The sequence below is a fragment of the Sceloporus occidentalis genome, unplaced genomic scaffold, assembly GCF_023333645.1.
Source record: "Sceloporus occidentalis isolate IW3139 unplaced genomic scaffold, rSceOcc1.0.p SCAF_6, whole genome shotgun sequence".
Classification (NCBI taxonomy): domain Eukaryota; kingdom Metazoa; phylum Chordata; class Lepidosauria; order Squamata; family Phrynosomatidae; genus Sceloporus; species Sceloporus occidentalis.
Window position 1 is genome coordinate 48,430,222 of NW_028316986.1, and position 21,633 is coordinate 48,451,854.

The following is a 21,633-nucleotide window of genomic DNA, read 5'->3' on the forward strand; positions in this document are numbered from 1 at the left end:
AGGGTCTCCAAGTTTGTGTCTTCTTGTTCATTAATATATTTTGCCATCTTGACCACAATGCAATGTTGTCTGAACACATGTCCTGGTTTTCATCTGTGAAATGTATGCTTTCACTGTCAGAAAAATTCCTATCTAGTCTTGAAGCCATCTGCTGCAGCCTTCACTAATCATGAGGACAGACAGCATCAGCAACAACTAGAAAGCAGGCCCAGGGAATTCAGCAGGTTTATATGCCCACATAATGCCTTTACCTTTGTGCTATGGCATCATTGTGCCACTGTGCGTGTCTCAACCTTTCTTCATGGGATGAGCTGTTTAGTAATGGAACAGATTATCTTGGAAGATTGTAGGCACTCATTCATTAATCATCTTTACATACATGCTAGATGGCTATCTAGCATGGGTTTTGTAGTAGTTGATTTTTCTCTCCAGGCATAGGGGCTATACAGACCACCCCTTTACTGGCCAGATCGGTGCCATGGCAACTGCATGCTACAGCACCAATCCAGCCTCTGTAGAGCACAAAAAGGAGACGGAAAAACTGGCTCCTTTTTGTTCCCTTGAAGGGGTGCCATAGCTGCTACTGTGCAGTATCATGATGCCCCTTTGACGCTGCACCATTTGGGCACTGTGCCAGAGGTACGTCATCATGGCATGTGCTGTGTGGAACAGCGTGCACCACAATGACGCCCTGCCGGTGGCAGTAGGGCTTTGAACGTGCGGATGCTCAGCCCTTGCCCCACCCACAGACCAGTGCTTTTTGCTGGTCTGTACAGGGCCTAAATTATCTTTAAGGTCCCATTCTAGTCTGTGATTTTATTATTTTTCCTATCCTTCTTTGCACAGATTTTCCTCTTCCTGTGTGTGGCTTTTATAGAATACAATGTGGATCTTGTTACCACTTAGTAAAATTCTGATCTCAGATCAACCAGAGTAATATCAGTGCCCTGCCCATTTCTAACCCAGTCCCCAAAAATCTAGCTTGTCATTTTAACTTTCTGAACAGCAGCATTAGGCTCAGAGTTGCTTGCCTGTAGTCTTAATATACTGAAATTATTCTGGTTATCCTGGCATTTGTGAAGGTCTTGTAAGAATTCAAGTTGCTTTGAACAACCACACTACCCACTGATGTATTTTGCTTCCCTTGGATAATGAAAGTCTGCTCACTCACTCCTTTCTGCTCTGGATCTTGTGTTTTGGGGGACCTGATTCTCTGAATTCGTGTTGAAGCAGCATATTTTTTTCCTAAGCAGAATGAGAAAGCTGGTTTTATGCTGACATCAGATTAGTCAGAAATGAACTGCTGAGAATACAGCAGCAGAGGATCAAGTTCTTATTTCTGTACTCTTAGATTAGGCCTTTTATGACGACCCAGGTCATAGATATGGATTTATCTGTGCAGTAGATGTGCCTTTAGGGCCTGGTGTGACTTGGCAAAAAACATGGTTATACATAAGCATAACAGTGACAGTCTTAGATCCTGTCAACACATTATATGTCTCTGTGCCTGCAAGTCATTTGCCAGCTTTACAGTGACCCCATGAATTTCATAGAGTTTTCTTAGGCAAGAAAAGAGGGGTTTTTGCCAGCATTCCAAATTTCACAAATGAAAACAGAAACACAAACATCAATGTGGTGACACTGGCAAAGGTTATTAATGAGGAAGGACACAAGTCAGACAAGCTGCAGCAGTTTGTTTTTGCCTAGTTAGAGAGGCAAGGGCCATCTTGTCTAAACTACTGCCACACCAGGATACACAACTAAAGTACTTCCAAAAGATGGGAGGAAAAGAAGTTTTACCTGATGTTTAGGTGGAATCTCTTTTTTCATAATGTTAATCCATTGGTTCATATTGCAGTCTCTAGTGCAGGTGAAAACAAGCTTGTACCATCTTTTATAAGACATCCTTTCAGGTATTTAAATATCATATTGTCTCTTAATTCTCTCTTCTCCAAGCTAAACATACCGAGCTTCCTAAGCTCTTCCTCATAAGATTTGGTTTACAGACACTTACCATCTTCTTCATTTTTCTCTGAAACATTCCAGCTTGTCAATATTGGTCTTGAACTGTGGTACCCAAAACCAGACACAGCATTCGCTGTGGGTGGGTGGGGTGTCACTGTAGGCTGAACAGAGTGGCAGAATCATAGAATTATAGAGCTATAAGTGACCACAAAGGCTATCTAGTCCAACCCTCTGTCATGCAGGAATACACAGCTACAATACTCCTAAAAAAAAAGTCCATCCAAACTCTTTTTAAAAAACCTGCAAATATGGAGAGTCCACTACTCTCCAAAGCAATATATTTCACTGTCAAACTGCTCATACAGTAAAAGAGTTCTTCCTAGGACTGGGAAGGGCAGCTATGAAAGAACTGGACAAGATCCTAAAGTGCAAAGATATACCTCTGAATACTAAAGTGAGGCTAATCCAAGGCATTGTATTCCCCATCCCTAAGTACAGATGTCAGTGCTGGAAAGTGAAGAAAAAGAAAGAAAATCAACTCATTTGGTGCTGGAAAAGAGTGCTGAAAATACCATGGACAGCCAAGAAGGCAAATAAATGGTTTCTAGAACAGATCAAGCCTGAACTCTCCCTGAAAGCAGGATGACTAAACTGAGGCTGTTGTACTTTTGCCACATCATGTGAAGGCATGATTCATTAGAAAACACGATGATGCTGGGAAAGGTAGAGGGCAGTAGAAAGAAAGGAAGACCATATGCCAGATGGTTGCACTCAATCAGGGAAGCCACTGGCCTGCGCCTGCAGGACCTAAGCAAAACATTTGAGGACAGGGGATCTTGGAGATGTCTCATCCACAGGATCACCATGAGTCAAGGCCAACATGAGGGCAGTTAACAACAACAAAATGTTCAGATATTGTTACTTTCCTCATTATGGACACTATACTTTTGTTGATGCATGATAATGCAACCTAGATGTACATTGGGTTTGTAGTCACTGCATCACATTGCTGACTCATGTTTAACTTGTGGTCAACTAAAACCCCTACATCTTCTTCACATGAACTGCTACCAAGCCACAGATTTGAATTTGAGTTATAGTTACAGTTAATAAATAATAATAATAATAAATAATAATAATAAAATATTTATTTATATCCTGCCTTTCCGCAGATCAAGGCGGCTTACAGTATAAAATGCAACAGTACAATAAAACCAACAAGGAAATTACAGTTAAAATAACAAGCACAGATTAAAATGTCCAGCTAGCTCGAGATAACAAAACAATAACAGTGGGGGGGGGAGGGGAGGCAGCATCGAGGACAGTTAGGGGAAAGCCTGTTGGAATAAAAAGGTTTTTAACCCCTTTTTAAACTGGTCAAGGGAGGTGGCCGAGCGGAGCTCGCCGGGAAGCGAGTTCCAGAGCTGAGGGGCCGAGGTGGAAAAGGCCCTTTGCGTTGTTATAACATATTTCGCATCTGGAACTCTCAGTAATTGCTTCCCGGCAGATCTGAGTGTGCGGGGCGGATTGTTAACTCCGCATATGGCTCAGTTCAATAGGAATGGCTCATATCATCAGTGATCAATTTACTTTTCCTATTACTATGCCAGTATGAGCCACTTTTAAAAATATATACAGTGTGCCCACGTTATACAGTGTGATACAGTGTGCATAATGTATACGCTGGAAACCATGCCGGAAGAAATGGCACCACATGCCAGAAAGAGTAATGATGCACGCATTCATGCACACATGCGCCGCCACACCTCCCATTGGCTTGAGATCACACAGTATTTCCCTTACACAGGGGGGCCTGGAACGGATCCCCTGCATAAGGGAAGGGACTACTGTACAGTCATGTCATAGTGTAAAAGCATCATAAAGAGAGTATAACACTGTTACTGATTTATGCTGACTGACAAACAGTGGATACCACAATTTTGCATAAATATAAGACTTAATTAGAAAAGCATTTTTCTTTCTCTTTGGTTTAGGAATCAGTAGGTCATTCAGTTCCCAATTCATGTCAAGTTTGAAATTATGCATTGTTCTGATCCATCCCATGTTTGCATTCATTTGTAATTATCATTTACTGCTACCATATATTTTTTAAAAAAATGAACAATAATGTGAGTATGTTTAATGTATTTTCAGAAAACATAATTTTTCTATTTATTGTATATTGAAATATATGTGTTTACACACATTTGACCCTAAAATCCACTACTTATTTCTCCCATATGAGACTTAAAATGCCTTTTTGTAAACAATTTGTAAACATTTTAACTTAAAACATGAATTTCTTTATGAGTTTGAGTATAGTTTAGGAGCCACAAATTGTGTCACAAATTTGGAGAGCTATAAAAGCCAACTGATAACTATATTTTGAACTGAGTATTCATCTGAGAAGCAGCATTCAGATCAGTTTGCATAAAAAATCAGAGGAAATCAAATCTTAGCACATCCCTGCTTTGATCTTCTTTCCTCTTGCCATCCTTCACTCCCTGCACTCATACCTATCAGTTTTGAATAATATAGTGTTGAACAACTGGATATTTGGATATGGAGGACTCTTGAGAGAAAATGGAGACAATGACAGAAAACTATAGAAATGAAGAAGCAACCTTTCCATTTTTAGTCTGATCGCAATCTGGAGATGAGAGCTTGATTCACTCAGTGTATAGAACTCTACCTCTCAGTGGCATTCCAGTTATCTCATAAATATAATTTCAGGGCTGCAGCTGTAAAACAATTTCGCTTGTTTACTTTCCTCTCCATTTGATTTGTTTTAAATGTATGATTTTCTTCCCCCTCTCCCCAATTTCTTTGTGGAGATAGAAAATGCAAACAATATGACTGGCACCTGTGTTCATGTGTGTGTTTGGGGTTCATGTTTTCCTGCCAAAGAGTTCAGAGAAGAAGCTTGTTTGATATCTATAGACAGAAGAACCGATTATTCATTCTGTTCAGTTATTCAGTCTGCTTTATAGTAGACCAGGTATAAGCCACACTGGGCATCATATTTCACGAATATTTTATGAGCCCTTGAAATGAATTCATTGAATTTATGAAATGGGATTTTTTTTTTTTTTCAGAAGAAAAGGGAGGCAAAGCTGGCGATGTGATGGGAATACTTCTTTATTTCTGGTCATTTATCTGGAGAACACATGGGCATATGCTCCTTCATGCACTCCTGTTTCACCCACATTACAACCTGCGAGATAGATTAGTATAAAAGAAAATGCTTGCTCCATGGTTACCTGCTAAGCGGGAATGTTAGCCTAGGTCTTCTCAGTCTCCTGCTGCAACCACTACTCTACTAGCTCTCTACCCTCATACATGTTTGTTAAAATATTTATATTCTTCTCTGTAGCTAAAAATTTCAGGACAGATTTCAGTACATGCAGTTTAGAACAATGATTTTACAATGACTAAAAACATATTAAATTATTTATCAGTTTAACAGATGAAAACTGGGATGTGTGTGACCAAGCAACAACAGAGGGCAGTTAAGATGGCAAAAGGTCTTAATGGGGATGTGGAACTCTGTTCTAGCCCACAGTCACCAAACAGGAACAGAATGAAGTCCAGACAACCATTTGTTGAATTGAAGCTCTGAGTTTATTTTCAGACAAAAGGCAAAAGACAGAAAACAGCTAGGGAGGTGGGTGCCAATGGTTTGAGTCTCAGAACAGCATTTTGCAGACACTTTTAAAGCTTAGCTAGGTTCATAGCATATACAGGTGGACCAATCAGCTTACCTGGCTCTACCCACTCTTGCACAATTTTCTGGTCTGCTTCTTGCATGTTTCCCCTTGGTATGTTCCCCAACCTTTCACATACATCACATGTTCATTTAAAGCTCTACTCATGCCTTTCAGGGCAAATATGTTAATATTATAATGAAGCCTAATGAAGTTGCAGGTGACTTAAGGTTCAACTCTGTGTTTGCTCCCCATCTGTAGCCTGTTTTCGACTAACTTGTTTTTGCTGACAATGCAGCTATCTAACTCAATTTGAAGCAGTTGAAAGAAACTGAAGACAAAGCAGAAAGTGGGAGAAAGCAAAAGAAACTGGGACAATTTGGGACTACCCCAGCCAAACTAGGACAGTGGGAAGGTATGCACATGTGCACACTAAATAAAATCAATTAAGCTCCAAAGGCTTTAGTAAAAAGCCATGATATGGACACTGGAATGACAACTGTGTTGGAATCCATTGGTCCTCAAAGAGGAGGGCATTCAGTAACTGAGGTACCACAATAGAGAAGGCCCTCAAAGAGCAGCCCCTCTTCATTTGGGTCCATATAATCCCTGTCACAGTTTATATAGTTAAGGCTCTTCAGGGCTCACTATGACAGATATCTGAGTTGCTGGTGTGGGCTGCATCCACATCTTCAGCATAGGAAACAAGTTTTCCACATAGGAATAGCACCTATTTAGAATATGTCAATATAGATCTTCCTGTGGAGGAACACAAGCTCTTTCTCTCCCAGTTGGCTTTTGCTTCAGTACCATTCTATGTGGAACTTCAAAGATTAATAGTAGAATAGTAATAGTGGAAGAGAAGGATGCCAACGTTTGCTCATTACAGTCCTCTTTGTGCACAAGTCCTTTCAGAATGAATCCCTTTGGCAAATTGCTGTTTTACAAAAACAGAGGTTTTCTGTTCAAATTACTCAAATGTCAGTTCTTGGAAAAAAAATCTGAGCAAATATACATATCACTGTTCCATGCAGAAAAACCTCTTTTCAGGTTTAAAATGTGTTTTCAGGACAAAAAATAACATTTTTGTGCAGGAGCCAAAATGTTTTTGTTTTTACAAAATACATGAATTCATTTCCTTTCTGTCCCTTCCCAACCCAGTGATTTCAACTCCAAATGCAAATTTTCAGTGCAGAAAACTGACTGGTTCACAGAAATATTGCTTTCTAAATAGATATTTTTCTCTATTCAGTATAAGATGTGTGTGTGTGTGTACCAGCAGCAATGGACCCTTGCGCTCCAATTGTACTATTGATACCCTTGGTGGGGCAGATTCAATCTTAGAGCATTAATTGCTAACCTATACTGTAAGATATCTAAATAGCAATTACATGTATAATATTTCATTTCCATGTACTATTTTATTTAACTGGAATATTTAACCCTGTTGAATATGTTCCTTTTGGAACCACTGAATCATGAAAAGTAGACAATTATGTGTATAAAGATCAAAATAGCTTAAATTCCCTCCCTCCTTCCTTCCTTCCTTCCTTCCTTCCTTCCTTCCTTCCTTCCTTTTTCAAAGCATATAGAAAGACACAACTCTCCTGGGTTCAGACCTTTCCACATTTACTTACAGGCCTGGAGCATTTATTTTCCTGTTCAGACTGTGTACTATGTTTTTACATGGCACAATATATTTCAGTACGTCAGCAAGAAACCAGACCTTTGAGTTCATGTTTGCTTCAACAACAGTATCTGAATTTTCCCTGAGAGTATCTATAGTGTAGGCTTAGAAACAGCCTAAAGCACTGTAATCATTTTACTGCCATGGCATGGAAGGGGGAAAGATGGATGTAATATTAAAGGTGAAAGAGCAAAATAATACTTTGTTTTATTTTTGCGTTATTTTATTTTACTTTATTTGGGGTTTCAGGCAATCTCTTTGCTGTGCTTTTCATGCAATATACAAACTTTTTATAAATAACACATTGGCTTACTTATTGGATAATATTCCACAGGGAGCAGGTTAGCAGGAGGTCTGGAGATTTATTTTAAATCAGAAATATTCCTGATGTGAAAGTTAGTGTTGTATTATTAGTACCTCCTCCAGCAATTTCTCTTTAAGTTGTATGCTTTATCTTTATAAGACCATGCTGATATGGACTAGTTCTTCAGCATAGGAAGCAAGTTATCTTCCACATAGAAATAGCACTTATTTAGAATATTTAATTAAAGATCTTCCTGTGGAGGAACATCTTATGAGATTCTGAAGAATTTGGGGTTCCTCAGAAGATTGTCTGAGAACTGCTGGTATATCATATTTATTGTTGTTCATTCATCTTTTGTGTCATCTTTATTATCAGTTCCCCATTTTGCCATAGAAACCCACTGGGTGACCTTGAGCAAGTCACACATTCACAGTCCTCCCCCTCAAAACAACAACAACAACAACTATGTGACAGATTTGGTTTAGGATTGCCATAAGTCAGAAATGACTTGAAAGCGAACAACAACAACAACACATGGTGGGAAGGCTCCAGTCCCATCAACATAGCTAAACCAGCTATAGAGTTTTAAGGTATATCCCACTGCCCTCTCTTCTCCTCACAAGAAAAGAAATCCTACAGTTGTTTGTGATTCGTGACTTTGGAAAACAGGGATTCCCTTTCTCACTCTGTTTCTGGAAGAACCAGCCAAGAGAGACTGATCCCTTTGCCTTCATCCCCAAAGTCCTGAAGCCACCACTGAGAAAGATTGCCTTCATTCTTTCTCCCCATTTCCCACACCCCCTTTCCTTATTACATATAAATCCACAACTATTTCATCCACACATGTGAGGATAAATTATTGCAATTTTTTTTTTGCTTCACTGTGCAGAAAACACATAGTATTTCCCACATATTTTAAGGCTCCAAAATGTTGCAGAGGAATAATTCAGTGGAGAAAGACAATTACCAATATACCTTTTATTTGCAATGTATACCTTGTATAAATGCATTTTCCTCTCTCTTGTAGGATATCACATAGTCAAATGTTATCTTTTGGAATAAATAATATATTCAGCTCCCTTTGCCAGTCTTTGCCTCAGCCTGGTTGTCTTAAGCTATGATTCCTCTTCCAAAGTATCTCAGTGTCATCTTCACTTCTCCAAGATAACTAGCAAAATCTTATACATCTTCTGTCATTTGAATTGCAGCCAACTAGAGTCATCTGATATGCACATAGATCTATTTTGTGATCAGACAAAAACCCACTCCTTTATGGAAAGTGGTGTATTCTCATATATTCACCAGTAGCTAATATCCATTTAAGCCTTCAAAAGAAAGCTTAAGTGAGATTTAAGTGTTCTATTGGCCTTTTATGACCTTGTCGAGTAGCAGGATTAAAATTGCATGGTTTATAGATTGCTCATTTTCTGATCCTGCTCATTTCAAAAAGAAAAAAAAAAGGAAAGGAAAAGAAAAGAAAGATAGAAAAGAAAAAAAGAAAAGAAAAAAGGAAAAAAGAGTGCCAATCCATGTCTATGGCCCGTTACAAACGGGCCTTTGCGGCGCCCCCGTCACATGCTAGGGGTTGGCTGAGGACCTAGCATCCACACCGGCCTCACCCCTAGCATGTGATGGGGGTGTAAAAATGGTGGCGCCCTCCAGATGCATAGCGTCCGTACGTCGCGCCCCGGATATGACGCCACAAGTGTGCGAGTAGTGCTTCGCGGCGTCCCATCTGGGGCGCAAGAAGAAGTGCCATTTTGGGGGTTCTTTTTGCTCCACGAGGGAGCTGCGCAGTTTGGCTGCTGCGGCTCTCTCGCGGAGCAACTGGCAGCAGCGCAAGACCGCCCGTTTTGGACGGTCTGTAACGCGCCATAATTTAATAATTTCTAATTACATATAGTGTGTTAGTCCTGTGCACTCTAGTGATAATAAATAAGAGCCATATTGGTCATGGATAGTTCATAGACTGAGCAAAGAAACATGTCTTTCCACCATTTCAGGGTGAAGCACAGTCCCCAGTCCCTGATCTACTGCTGATAAAAGTAAGATGAAATAATACATTTGGACAATTCTTATTCTATTCTTAACTCATGTACCTAGTTTTATTACACAATCATATTCATCTTATGAATGAACTGATAAAGTTTAAGAAATCCATCCCCTCTCCTTTGAATGTGTGAGCTGTTTGCCATTTGCCTGGGCGAGGTATAGCTCTTCAGCACTTTAATAATAATAATAATAATAATAATAATAATAATAATAATAATAATTTTTATTTATATCCCGCCTTTCCATAAATATGATCAAGACGTACATACTCAACTATAAGTTGATCTCATGTATAAGTAGAGAGCAAGTTTTGGGGGCCAAAGTTATGGATTTTTATATGACCCGTGTATAAGTCGAGGGTAAGACTTAGGGGCATGTAACAAAGGATGCAAAGGATGAAGGTGATCACTTCTTTCCATTCAGCTTGCCTGCTACCACTGAGATGCCATGACCTCAAGATGTAATTATTTCTTGTGACTCCATGGTGATAACAGCTCATCTCACATCCTTTGGTCTTCCTACAGAGGTATGATCACCTGTAACAGAAGCACAACTCGATATAATAGAGTTGGAAAGAGGGACATGAAGACATCAGCATGAAGGGAAACTGTAAGTCATTGCAGACTACCACAGAAGTGGTGAATCCAGGTTGTAGTTTTAACTTGAAAGAAGCTATAGAAGAAGCTATAGAAGGGGCTGAATTTGGAGGATAGGGATTAGCACTTTGGGTAGGTGTTTTAAAGTTCAGACTATAACCCAGAGCAGAATCTCCACTTATATGACACAGAAGCCACCACCTTCCACTATATCACACCCTTTGGCTTGGTAAAATGAATGATTGGGATCACTTGTCTTTATAAGTGCTTTTAAATCTATTTGAAATTAGTCAGTTTCAAAAACCTTATGTTGAAATTGAACCCAAATAGGTGCAGCACATTCAGAGTTAGGACAAGAAATGGAGCAAATGTATGGAATACAAAGTCTGCATCCAAAACCCATACCTCCATGGGTCATGAAACATCTGTCAAGCATACTTGTACCCATACAGTGGAACTTCTTCTTCTTCACTCTGGTCTTCATCTCAATGCCCTCCTAGATGTTTTTCAGGGGGTCTTTCAAACCTCTGGAGCTAATCGGGTGGGGATGTTGAAAAGGTGAAAAAATGGGGATCCAATCATCTAGCAGTGTCAGTTCTGGCAAGTCACAGTTGAATGAATCTCAGTATAAATTATCCCTTATGGGAATGAATCAAGCATTACTTTCATTAAAACATCATTTCTTTCAAGCAGGATGATGTCTCCTCAGACTAGTGTTGAATAAATGCCCCCCCCCCCGCAGATCCAAGTGAAATCATGCTGAAACATTTACATCCCCATCCATATACCTTAACTCATACAATGATAAATGTTCTCCTAGATGAAAGGCACCTTGGCACCTTATTTAAGGACATTGAGATTCTATTTCATTACAGCCCTGTGTGGATGGTCCTAAAATGTGTTAACCTGGACATGGGCTAATGGTAGAATTCAAAGACATAGCCATGTTAGTCTGGAAAATCAGTATGCAAAGGGATCGGTAGCATCTTTGAGACTAACTGAAAGAGAGAAGCTGGTAGCATGAGCTTTCATAGAGCCTACTTCCTGAGAAACATAGGTTGGAGTGGAGAGTCCAGACACAGTCAAATTGGTGTTGGTGTTCATGCGATAGAATGTCCATTGGTGTTCTTGAGTTAGAATTGAGCGCAAAGACCCTAACATACATGCCTACATTCCCATTTTGGTACACATGACCCATCCCTTCCATTTTAGGCACATCCCATAAGCTCCAAGCACCTACATCTGAATGGATACAGGGCCTTATGGAGATGTGATCTCCACTGCATGGAAACTGGACACAGAAAGTATCTCAGCCAGTGGATGGGACTCTGGGACTCTAGTCTTCCCTGAAACAAACTGCTGTATTCCCTTAGCAACCACCTGTATAAAGTTTATGTCCTTGGCCCAAAGAAGCTGGAATACTGTAACCCTGCTTTTACTTTCTTATTCTGGAGGACAGAATTAATAAATGTGAAGCAGGAGCCTGCCAGTGAGATTGTTAATTAGGAAGGTTCTGTACAATCCATCCATGTTTCTCTTTATATATATTTATTCACACTGAAGATAGATTGTCTTTTTCATTCTATGGCTTTGTCTCATCTCTCCCTGGGACCAAGTAATGATGACTATAAAGGTAAATGTGAACTGTGCTGCCCAAATTGGTTTGAAATGTAATGAAAAAACTAACCACAGCAGATGGCAAACCTTGTGACCTATTCCCCTCTAACTCCCACATTGGAAAGACAAGCCAGTTTAAAAGGCATTATACAGCTCCTGAAAAAGCTTCATCTTTGTAAAGCAGAATGAGTTTTCAGCTCATAGCAGGAGCTGTGAAAGTGAGAACATATGCACCTTCAGATTCCAAAAAGCATTACAGAGACAACACAGTAGATGCAGACTTTATTTGCATTCTTTGTTGAGACTGAATTGCATTGTAGCTGAACCAAGTCTCTTGTACCTCCTTACAAACCACACATTCAATATATAACAGTATGAGAAGCTATATATGCATTTAGTTCCAAATAATATGATGCTGTCTTCATCAAAGCAAATAAATAAATAAAGAAATAGGATGACTGACTATATGATCATCAACTTTTCTTCCAACCTATTATTATTTCTCTGTTTTAAAGAAGGATGAGGATATTATTCAGTAAATCATCATTCAGGATAACAAATCTATGAAGAAAAAAATTAATCTACATTAATTTATTCATAAATATGATGGAAAACATTCAAGATATTTGTTTTAAAAAATAGATGTGGGCAAAAATAAAACAGAGAGTTTCTCTTCCAGGCAGTTCACTTTCAGTGCTTAGCTCTGGAAATTCTGACTTTGAAACACTATGTATTCAATGAGGTTTGTAGAGATTAAGTAAGATTGCCATCTTTTTTTTTCCTGAGAGACACCTTGTTTTGTTCCATGGTAAGGAAGTATCACATTGCCTTTTAATGCTGGGAATAGCTGTAGCTATTGAAATTTGATGAGCACATATGGCTGAGGATACTGTTAGACTCATTTTTGGGAAGAATTTCCCAAATTTCTTCATAATTTTCTCAGAAAGAGCTTGAAATTTTACAAGCATGAATGTGGAGGGAAATTGTCAGATTTCTCCATCCTTACTCTATTTTTTTTTTTTTTTTTTTGAAAAATCATGAAGTGGGAAAAGTATAAGTATAGATAGACTGGATTTCATATATCTGTCCTATAATGTATAAAAAAGCTATAGCAGATCCCGAACAAATATGGAAATATCTCCTCTGCTAAAACTAAACGATTTGCTCATCATCCATCGTGAAATGCTTTGTGTATTAAAAGTTGAAGAGTTCCTTGCTTTCATGTCGTTTGTTTGTTTGCTTTGTACTTTTGTTAATGCACAGTATAAACTGGGACATTTTTTGCTGTTGCTTCTTTGCTGGATCAGAAACAATAACAGTGGGCTAAGAAAGCTCTTTGATTTATCACTTCTGGAGATCCCTAAATTCCCACGGCATTTACTTTCATGGATTTATTATTAACCTTTCCTGGATAAAATAGCAGAAGAAAAAAAGACAAAATCCTTGGCCACTTATTGCAGGCTATAGTTAAAAATAACCTTGACCTACAGAGCAGTGCTGGGCAGCCTGTGTGCTTCAAAGTACCCTTTTGGAAAGAACTTTGTCTTGCTATATTAAAGCAGAATTTATTTATTTATTTATTTATTTTTGCTTTTTTGTTGTCAATGCATTGTAGGACTGAAGGAGAAAGTATGTGTGTGGGATACTTTACATTCCTTTTCTCCTGTCAGTTCAAAGTTTACCTGTATGCTTAAGTGGCCATTTATCACTACTACCCCATCAGCTATATTTAGGACTGGCATCTCTCTCTCTCTCTCTCTCTCTCTCTCTCTCTCTCTCTGTGTGTGTGTGTGTGTGTGTGTGTGTCATATGAATGTTTGTGAGAATGAGGAAATCTCTTATGGGGACAATTTCACCATAATGACATTTCCATCCCAGCATGCCTTGCAAATGCTAAGCTCCAGTGAGCTGAGTACCACCCACTCACTTTTGGCAAGGTGTCAAAGCTGCTGCTGGCTTCTTTGATCCCCTGCTGAGAGCAAATGAAAACAGACAACCCTTATTATCCAAGTATGTCGCACATCTCAGCAAAAGCTGGGCAAGGATAGGATGATATGGCTGCTATCTTTGAAAAAGAAAGCTGCAGCCTTGAGAAGGGCTATCAAGGCAGTAGTAATTTATCTCCACATTTCTTGTCCCATTTAAGACATCTATAAATGGGTGCAGATTAATTTTGAAGGGGCTGGGCTGCAGGAATGGGTAGTCAGTAGAAGAAGCCTGGGAAAAACTTGTGCCTTGTGACCCAAGGCATGTTGATTCTGCAGTTTTAAGCCTGGCTGATTTCATCATGTGTATAAAATTGCAGTCTTAAAGGTTCTCAGAAGAGACTGTGGATCAAGTTGGAGGACATGCATTTCACATGGAAGGTCCAGCATTTTCCATTAAAAATAGTTTAAGGAATATGGCACCCAAAGCCCATTTCCTAAGAATGTAAAATATTATTGCAACTGTTAGCTAAATCAGGTTTGGAATGAGGACTGGGACAATTTCAACCCGAGGGTAGGTACACTAGTAAGGTTTCAGCTGAAATCACCCCATAAAAGTGATCATTCTGAAGCAATAAATGTTCAGCCATTTTTTTTACTGGGGGCTAGTAGGCCGGAGGAGGTTAATTTTCCAGGCAGTGTTTTGGTGCCTCTCTCTCCCTCCCTCCCTCCCCACCTCCCTCCCTCCCCCTCCTCTCTCTTTAATTTTAGAGATCCAGGAACTTTGTGAGGTCAAGAGCTTGAGCACCATGAGAAAGAGGTTTAGAGGCCACTTGCAGTTAAATGAATGATCTGACTCAGTGTAACACAAGTTCATTTGTTATTTTATTCATATTTATTAGCTGCACATCTATCCTGTGTTTCCTCCACAGACTTTCAGAAGGTGTACATGGCTAATTTTCATGTAATGCAACATAGAAAGTGTGAAGATGTTACTTTCATAGGGGCTGTTGAGGCCAATGACAACTCTTTTCATACCTAGCTGTGGTCACAGGGGGTGGGGAAGAGAAGGCTGTGGTCTAATTCTTTGATTAGTAGCCCAAGCTTTTAATCACAGAGAACAGTTTTATTAGGCTCTTCAGTCTCTGGGGAGGACTAATTAAATAGTATTGGGGTTGAGGGGAAAATACCATTTAGCATCTCAGTGAGACTTCTTGCAAGAAAATGGTATTTTGCCTTCAAGAATACATATCTTTGCAAGGGTTACATAGCATTTGTGAGAAATTCTTAAATGCAAAGTGCTAATGCACACATAACTTTAAAAAGTGCAGAAAATGTTCTAGTCAATGAGGGAAGTTGCCAACATACAGAGAGAGAGAGAGAGAGAGAGAGAGAGAGACTTGCATACAGAAAAATGAGGCTGATTTACCGGGCCGGCCTCGTTGCCGCTCGGGAGGAGGCTGCCACTGCTGGGGCCTTCCAGCCCAGCATAACCACCAGAATGCACTGGGCAGGGCCGGCTGGGCCAGGATTGGCTGCAGCCAGTATCAGGGGTGGCAATTCCAGGCCAGCGCTGGGGACTTCAATTCCCAGCAGGTGCCGGGGCCGGGGCCGGGGCTGGAAGTGCCATCTGATCTGGGCCTCCCCGGGCCCGTGATTGGTGGGAAGCTGGGAAGCAGGGCTTCTCCTCTTTCATGGCTCCCAATTGGTCTGATGGCCTATTTAAGGCTATGTGGCTTCTCTAGTCGGCACCGTTCCAGCCCAGCTCCCCCTCCTCCCTCCCTATGCTCGGTTTGGGTTGTGCTATCACAACTTCCTAGGGGTGGTTGCAGAGGTCTTGGATCTGGTGGGCGTGGTTTCCAGAGCTGTGTAGAACTGGATTAGGAGTCCTACAGGGACCAGGCGCTGCTGGTGTTGGCACCATTACCATTGTGGGGGCAGCATCGTGTCAGTGTTCCCTGGTGGCAAAGGACAGAGATGAGAAGATGTGATCAACTGGTTAAAAGAGAGGCGGATGGGTGATTAACCGGTCACCCGCTTTGGTTATCCCAAAGCTTGGCCATGACCAAGCAAATAGGTTGATCAATCAATAATGGATTGATTGATGACAGATCCAGACCTCATGCATTTTCAGTCCAACCCTACTTTCAGCTGTTCTTGTTCTTGTTAATAAAGTTGTGGCCTTTTACTTCCAATTCTGGTGTTGGTGGTTACTGTTGCAGCACCTTCACTCCAAGGCAATAATTCATTCTCCTTGCCTTTGAACATTTTCCCCCTTAATTAGGCCCATGCTTATGTGTCTATATGTCATATGTATGATACTGTATGCCATTTTCATAACAATTTTCACAACAATGCAAGCTACAAGAAAATAGATTCCACCTCAACATTAGGAGGAATGTCCTGACAGTAAGGGCTCTTCGACAGTGGAAAGCACTCTCTTGGAGATTGGTGGAGTCTCCTTCTTTGGAGATCTTTTAAACAGAGGCTGGATGGCCATCAGTCATGGGTGCTTTGATTGTAAGTTCCTGCATGGCAAGGGGGGTTGGACTGGATGGTCTTTGTGGTCTCTTCCACCTCTGATTCTATGGTTGTATGATTCTATAGCATCCTTCTTTCGAAACCTTCAAACTGTTTTTAAAAAACAACACCTTCTGTTTTACAAAACTGCATGTACATATTTAAAACTAAGGCTTAATTATCTTCAGAGGGGGCTGGGATCGTGGCAAATATCACACAATTTTGTTTAGGATTTTTAAAAAAATCAAAATTAAAGCTTAAGTCCCATTTGTTCTGAAAATTTTCAGGATTAATCCTCTCCCTGCACATTTCATCTACTAGTCACAAGAAAGAGGGGGGAAATACAGCCATTTGCTAGTTTTCAGGCTTGAAAACATGAATTTCTGAATCAAAATTTGGATCTATCTCAGAGTTAAATAAGTTGGTCTCCAAATCAGTCAGAGCTGAATGGGAATATTTTTCAAATCACTGGAACACAGACCAAGCTGAACCTTGTATGCACACATCTATGGTGTGGGTATATGCAAATCTATATAGATAGGTAGCTACATTTGCTAATGTATCTTATTCATATATGCATCCTCAGTACTTAATTTGTAGGTATGCAGCTAGGTGCAAGGTTTAAACCTATGTTATCAATTCTCATATAAACATTTCCTAATAAACTTGTTGGCAAAGCCTCTAGATCTAAGCAGTCTGTGATTTGTAAGGTCTCTTTTTACTGATTTGCAAAAGAGCCAAGATTTTGCAAGGACCTCTGCTTTGATTTCTGGATGTCAATCAACCATTGTATTCTAGCCCCGTGTTAGCACAAGCATAGATAAAATGCATGTCTAGATGGGATTTATTCATCTTGCAAGCATGAAAGCTAGGCAGGGTTTACACTGAACAGATAAAAGATTTCTATACTGAAGAAATAGGTTTAGAATAACGAAGGGCCTTGTAAAAATCAAGGTTATTTATTCTGCGGGTCGTACTTTCTGCTGACCAGGAAACCAAACTGAATTTCCTTGTCAGGCTGAAAAAGAACATGTGTGAACTAAATTAAAAAGATTTGCTATTTTGTACTGATTGAACAGACTGTATGAGTCAAAACTTTGATTTCATCTGGAATATCATTAAATTCTCCATCTAGTATTTTTAGCAAAGAAGACAAACTAATGTAACAACTCATTTTCCCTGCTCTATAAACATTATGCTGTGATCACAGGATTGATTTAAAGCTGAATTTCTATTATGTAGATGATTGTTAAGGTTACTGAGAGAGATGGAGTGGGGAATGGGGAAGATTTGTTTAAAATGTTGGCATATTATGCATGGTGTATGCTTCTATTCTCCCTATTTTCCTATATTGTCTGTATAATAATAATAATAATAATTTGTTTTATTTATATACCACTATTCCGAAGATCATAGCGGTAAACAGCAAGTAAGCTAATTAGCAAGTAAGCTAATTTGCCCCCAACAGTCTGGGTACTCATTTTAGCGACCTCGGGAGGATGCAAGCCTGAGTCGAGCTTGGGCCCTTTTGCTGGTCTTGAACTCGCAACCTTGTGGTCTTGAGTGAATGGCTGCAGTACAGGCATTTAACCACTGTGCCACCAGGGCTCCCTATGTATGTTATTGAGAGGTAGTCAACTGACACTCTTCACTTTTGGTTGGGAGCACTGTTGCCCCTCCTTGGTACCTGGAGGCAACAGCCACTCATTTTTACCACTGGCTCCCCCCCCCCCCCCCATGGTCAAAATGCATTCAAATGTGACTAATAACCAATACCCTCCCAAAGTGATTTGGAGAGAACTATTGGCTATTCTGTTCTTGTTTTTGTGTGCCTTCAAGTCATTTCTAACTTATGGCAATCCTAAGGTGACCCTATCTTGGTGAGATTTTTTCAAAGGAGGTTTGCCATTGCCTTGCCCTGAGGCTGAGAACATGTGACTTGTCGAAGGTCACCCAGTGAGTTTCATGGCTGAGCTAGGAATTGGACCCTGGTCTCTAGAGTCATAGTGCTGAGCTCAAACCATGATAACATAATTGGATACTCCAAAATTTTGAAGGAGAGGACATGGATATGTTTTTTTATGAGGTCAGGGCACAGCAGCCTTGGTGATATATGCAATTCCATGACCTCACTTTGGCCACTCTTGCTCTTTTATTGCCCTTACTAAATTATTGCATTGGTTTTGTAAAAAATGCAAGGGAAGGGAAGCTGTGATTTGTTTCAATACAAAGCAATGTGATTTGTACTTTGCAAAGTAAACCACAGATAGAAGGCTATTATCTCTCACTTTTTGCATTTCTCTCATTTTTTCCAATGCAGTTCTCTAATTAAGCATGCATTCAAAAAAAAAAAAGTATAAAGGTAAAGGTAAAGGTAGTCCCTTGACATGTATGTCTAATCATAACCGACTGCAGGGGATGGTGCTCATCTCTGTTACTAAGTCAAAGAGCCAGTGTTGTCTGAGGATTACTCTGGTGATCATATGGTCAGCATGACTACAATGAATGCTGTTGCCTTCCCACTGAAGTGATACCTCTTTATCTACTTGCATTTGCATTCTTTCAAACTGGTAGATTGGCAGAAGCCGGGACTAGTGACAGGAGCTCACCCCATCATGCAGCACCTGCGCCTCAAACTGCCAACCTTCTGATCTTCCGATCATTAGAATTAGCATCGTAACCACTAAACTACCACATCCTGCACAAAAAAAGTATAGGTTAGGAAAAAATGGATTGCAAAAATGTTTATAGTATGGGAAATATCACATATATTATAGAAAATTGCAACCCGGATCACATATTTTACAGGAAGTGTGTACTAACTATCATATATAAGTGGAACTTGGTTTAATTTGTTTTGCATTATTATTATTTTTTCAAATTGCTTCATATTCAGGATTAAAAGAATTTCAATTTTAAAAGTCCCCGCATGGAACTAACAAAATCTGAAATTACAGATGACTCATCCTTCTAGGCCTAGCGCTTTCAGTGAATAACTCATAAAGTTTTGGTTTTCAGTCTATTGGTATCCAACCATCATAGTGCTAAATTTGGGATGCCATTCTTTTTTCTTGTGCTAAATTTATTTTTATTTTTTTCATATGTTTTTTATTTAAATTTATTTATGCCACCTTACTTTTAAATTGGATCCAAGGTGGCTCACAAAAGTACAACACAGTCCTTGCCTTTCTGGAAACTTTCTATTGAATGTGGCTGATGGAAACACGTGTATGTCCCTGTGTGGAAATGCACACATGTGTAATTGTTTCAGCTCCTTTTTGAAGCATTCAGTCAACATTCATAAATTATAGCTGGTATTCAGTATTGTAATTATGGATGCACAACCTAGAGTTACTAATCTTTAAATGGTCTGTAGTACATAGATGAACTGGAAACCTACATAAATGCTACCCCAGTCCACTTTGCCAGATAAGGCAAATGAAGTCCATTCAGCTTCCAACCAGAGTGCAAGGAGAGTGGCATTTTCACCCTCTCACCTTCCACCAGCCAGTTAGGCTGCAACCTTCGGAAGCATGACCCCGGTTACTTGTCACAGCTTCTCTGGCTTTTGGGAGCTTGCCTGTGAGAGAGGCACCAGTGACATGGCAGTAGTGAAGGGAGGCTGTGGCATATCATTGTTGATATGGACTTCTTTATTTAGCGGAGCCCCCTCTCACCTGTCCTCATAACATCACCTGCCAGCAGCAGTGGATACTAGGCTAGGGACATGATTCTCCCTACATCATGTATATTGTGATTTTGAAATGTGATTTTATTGTTATTTGTATTTATTATAGTTTTTGCAGTAATCCACCTTGATTTCTGGGAAAAGGCAGAATATATATATATATATATATATATATATATATGTCCCCTGGCATATGTAGGTTAAAAAATCATTTTTTTCTTAGAGCAGAAGAACATGTCTGGCTGATGCTATGTTTAAAAACTGCATTTGAGAGCCATCTTTCCTATCCTCCCTTCTATGGGCTTACCTGGCCTAATCTGATTTAACAAGACAACTTTAATGGTCCTGTAATGGGGAGGGATCAAAAATAAATGTGTCTGTGTTCTGTTGTGTGCCTGGATGGAGAGGCCCAGCAGAGATAAGATAACCTTGTAAATAAACAACAGATGGCCAGTGGCCCTAATGCTGTGTTGTGGATGAACATGACAGGGATTTATTCCTTCAACCTGCAGAAGAAACCTTGAAGAGGCTGAAACTGCAGAAATGTATGGCCTACAAGCAGCTTCAGTTGCATTATGGGGATTCAGTCAAGGCAGATGGCATTAGAAGGGAGAGAAATTATTATGCAGCTGTTTCCCTTCTTGCTCAGATAACGTGTGCAATTCAGAATAAATTCCCCTGAGGGATTTTTGGATCAACCTGAGGTCTCTAATATGCTACTCTCAGGAGATGTGTTTTCTTCTTTTTTAAAAAAATCTACAAAATCTACAAAAAAGAAGAAGAAAATTGGACTGATTCTTATGATGATTGTACTGACATAGTTGGGTGTAAACCCTATGGATTTTTATGGAACTATCCTGGTGAAATGAAATGTGTGTGTTGTGTAGCTTACAGATCATTTTTAAAAGACCTGATCCTTTAAAAAGGAAAGAAAACCTTAAATTTCCATCCTGTCTAATCTGAATATAAAGCACTGTTGGGTAGAGCTTAATATTTAAACAACGAAGGATAAAAGGTATGGGTTGTCTCCACAGGAAACCTCTGAAGGCATTTTGATATGCTTCCACTGCATATTCATAGGAACACAGGCAGCTACCTTTTACTCAGTTAGACATCTGGTTGTCATTTCTACTCAGGCCATGCCCGAAGGCCAAAAAAACAACAACTGCTCTGTCATAAAGCAGCCATTATGGGGCAGTGCAGCCAGATTAGATGGTTGGGGCCTTGGGGCAGTTTCATAAACAGCCCCCCTCCCCCAATGTATGTATGAACTGAGCTCAGAGTGGTGAAACTGAAATGAATTTATCAATGAATGAGCTACAAATAAAATATAAAGCACAATGGCCAGCAGCACAAAATTTCTTATCAAAAATCCATTATCAGTTCTGCAACTTCAGGGCTGATAATTAACACAATTGTTCCTAAGCGTCCTTTCCGATCCAACCCAAATCATAATTCATGGTATACAGACGATCTCAAGAACATGAAGCAGATTGGACAACGACTGGAACACCACTGGCGAAAAACTTGTCTCTTAATCGACATGACACACCATAAAGAATTCTTATATTCCTA

General features: G+C 39.8%; 1 protein-coding gene across 3 annotated transcripts in view; it reads left to right on the top strand.

Annotated features, from left to right (window-relative positions):
• Positions 1–21,633, top strand: part of LRFN2 (leucine rich repeat and fibronectin type III domain containing 2) — a 399,930-nt gene that overhangs the window by 123,527 nt on the left and 254,770 nt on the right. Inside the window, exon 1 of one of the 3 annotated variants that reach the window (XM_089529572.1) lies at positions 10,255–10,321. The exons of the other annotated variants lie outside the window; for them this stretch is intronic. The gene's annotated coding sequence lies outside the window, so the exon portion shown is untranslated. Of the gene's footprint in view, positions 1–10,254; positions 10,322–21,633 lie in introns of those variants that run through there. 3 annotated transcript variants of the gene reach the window in all.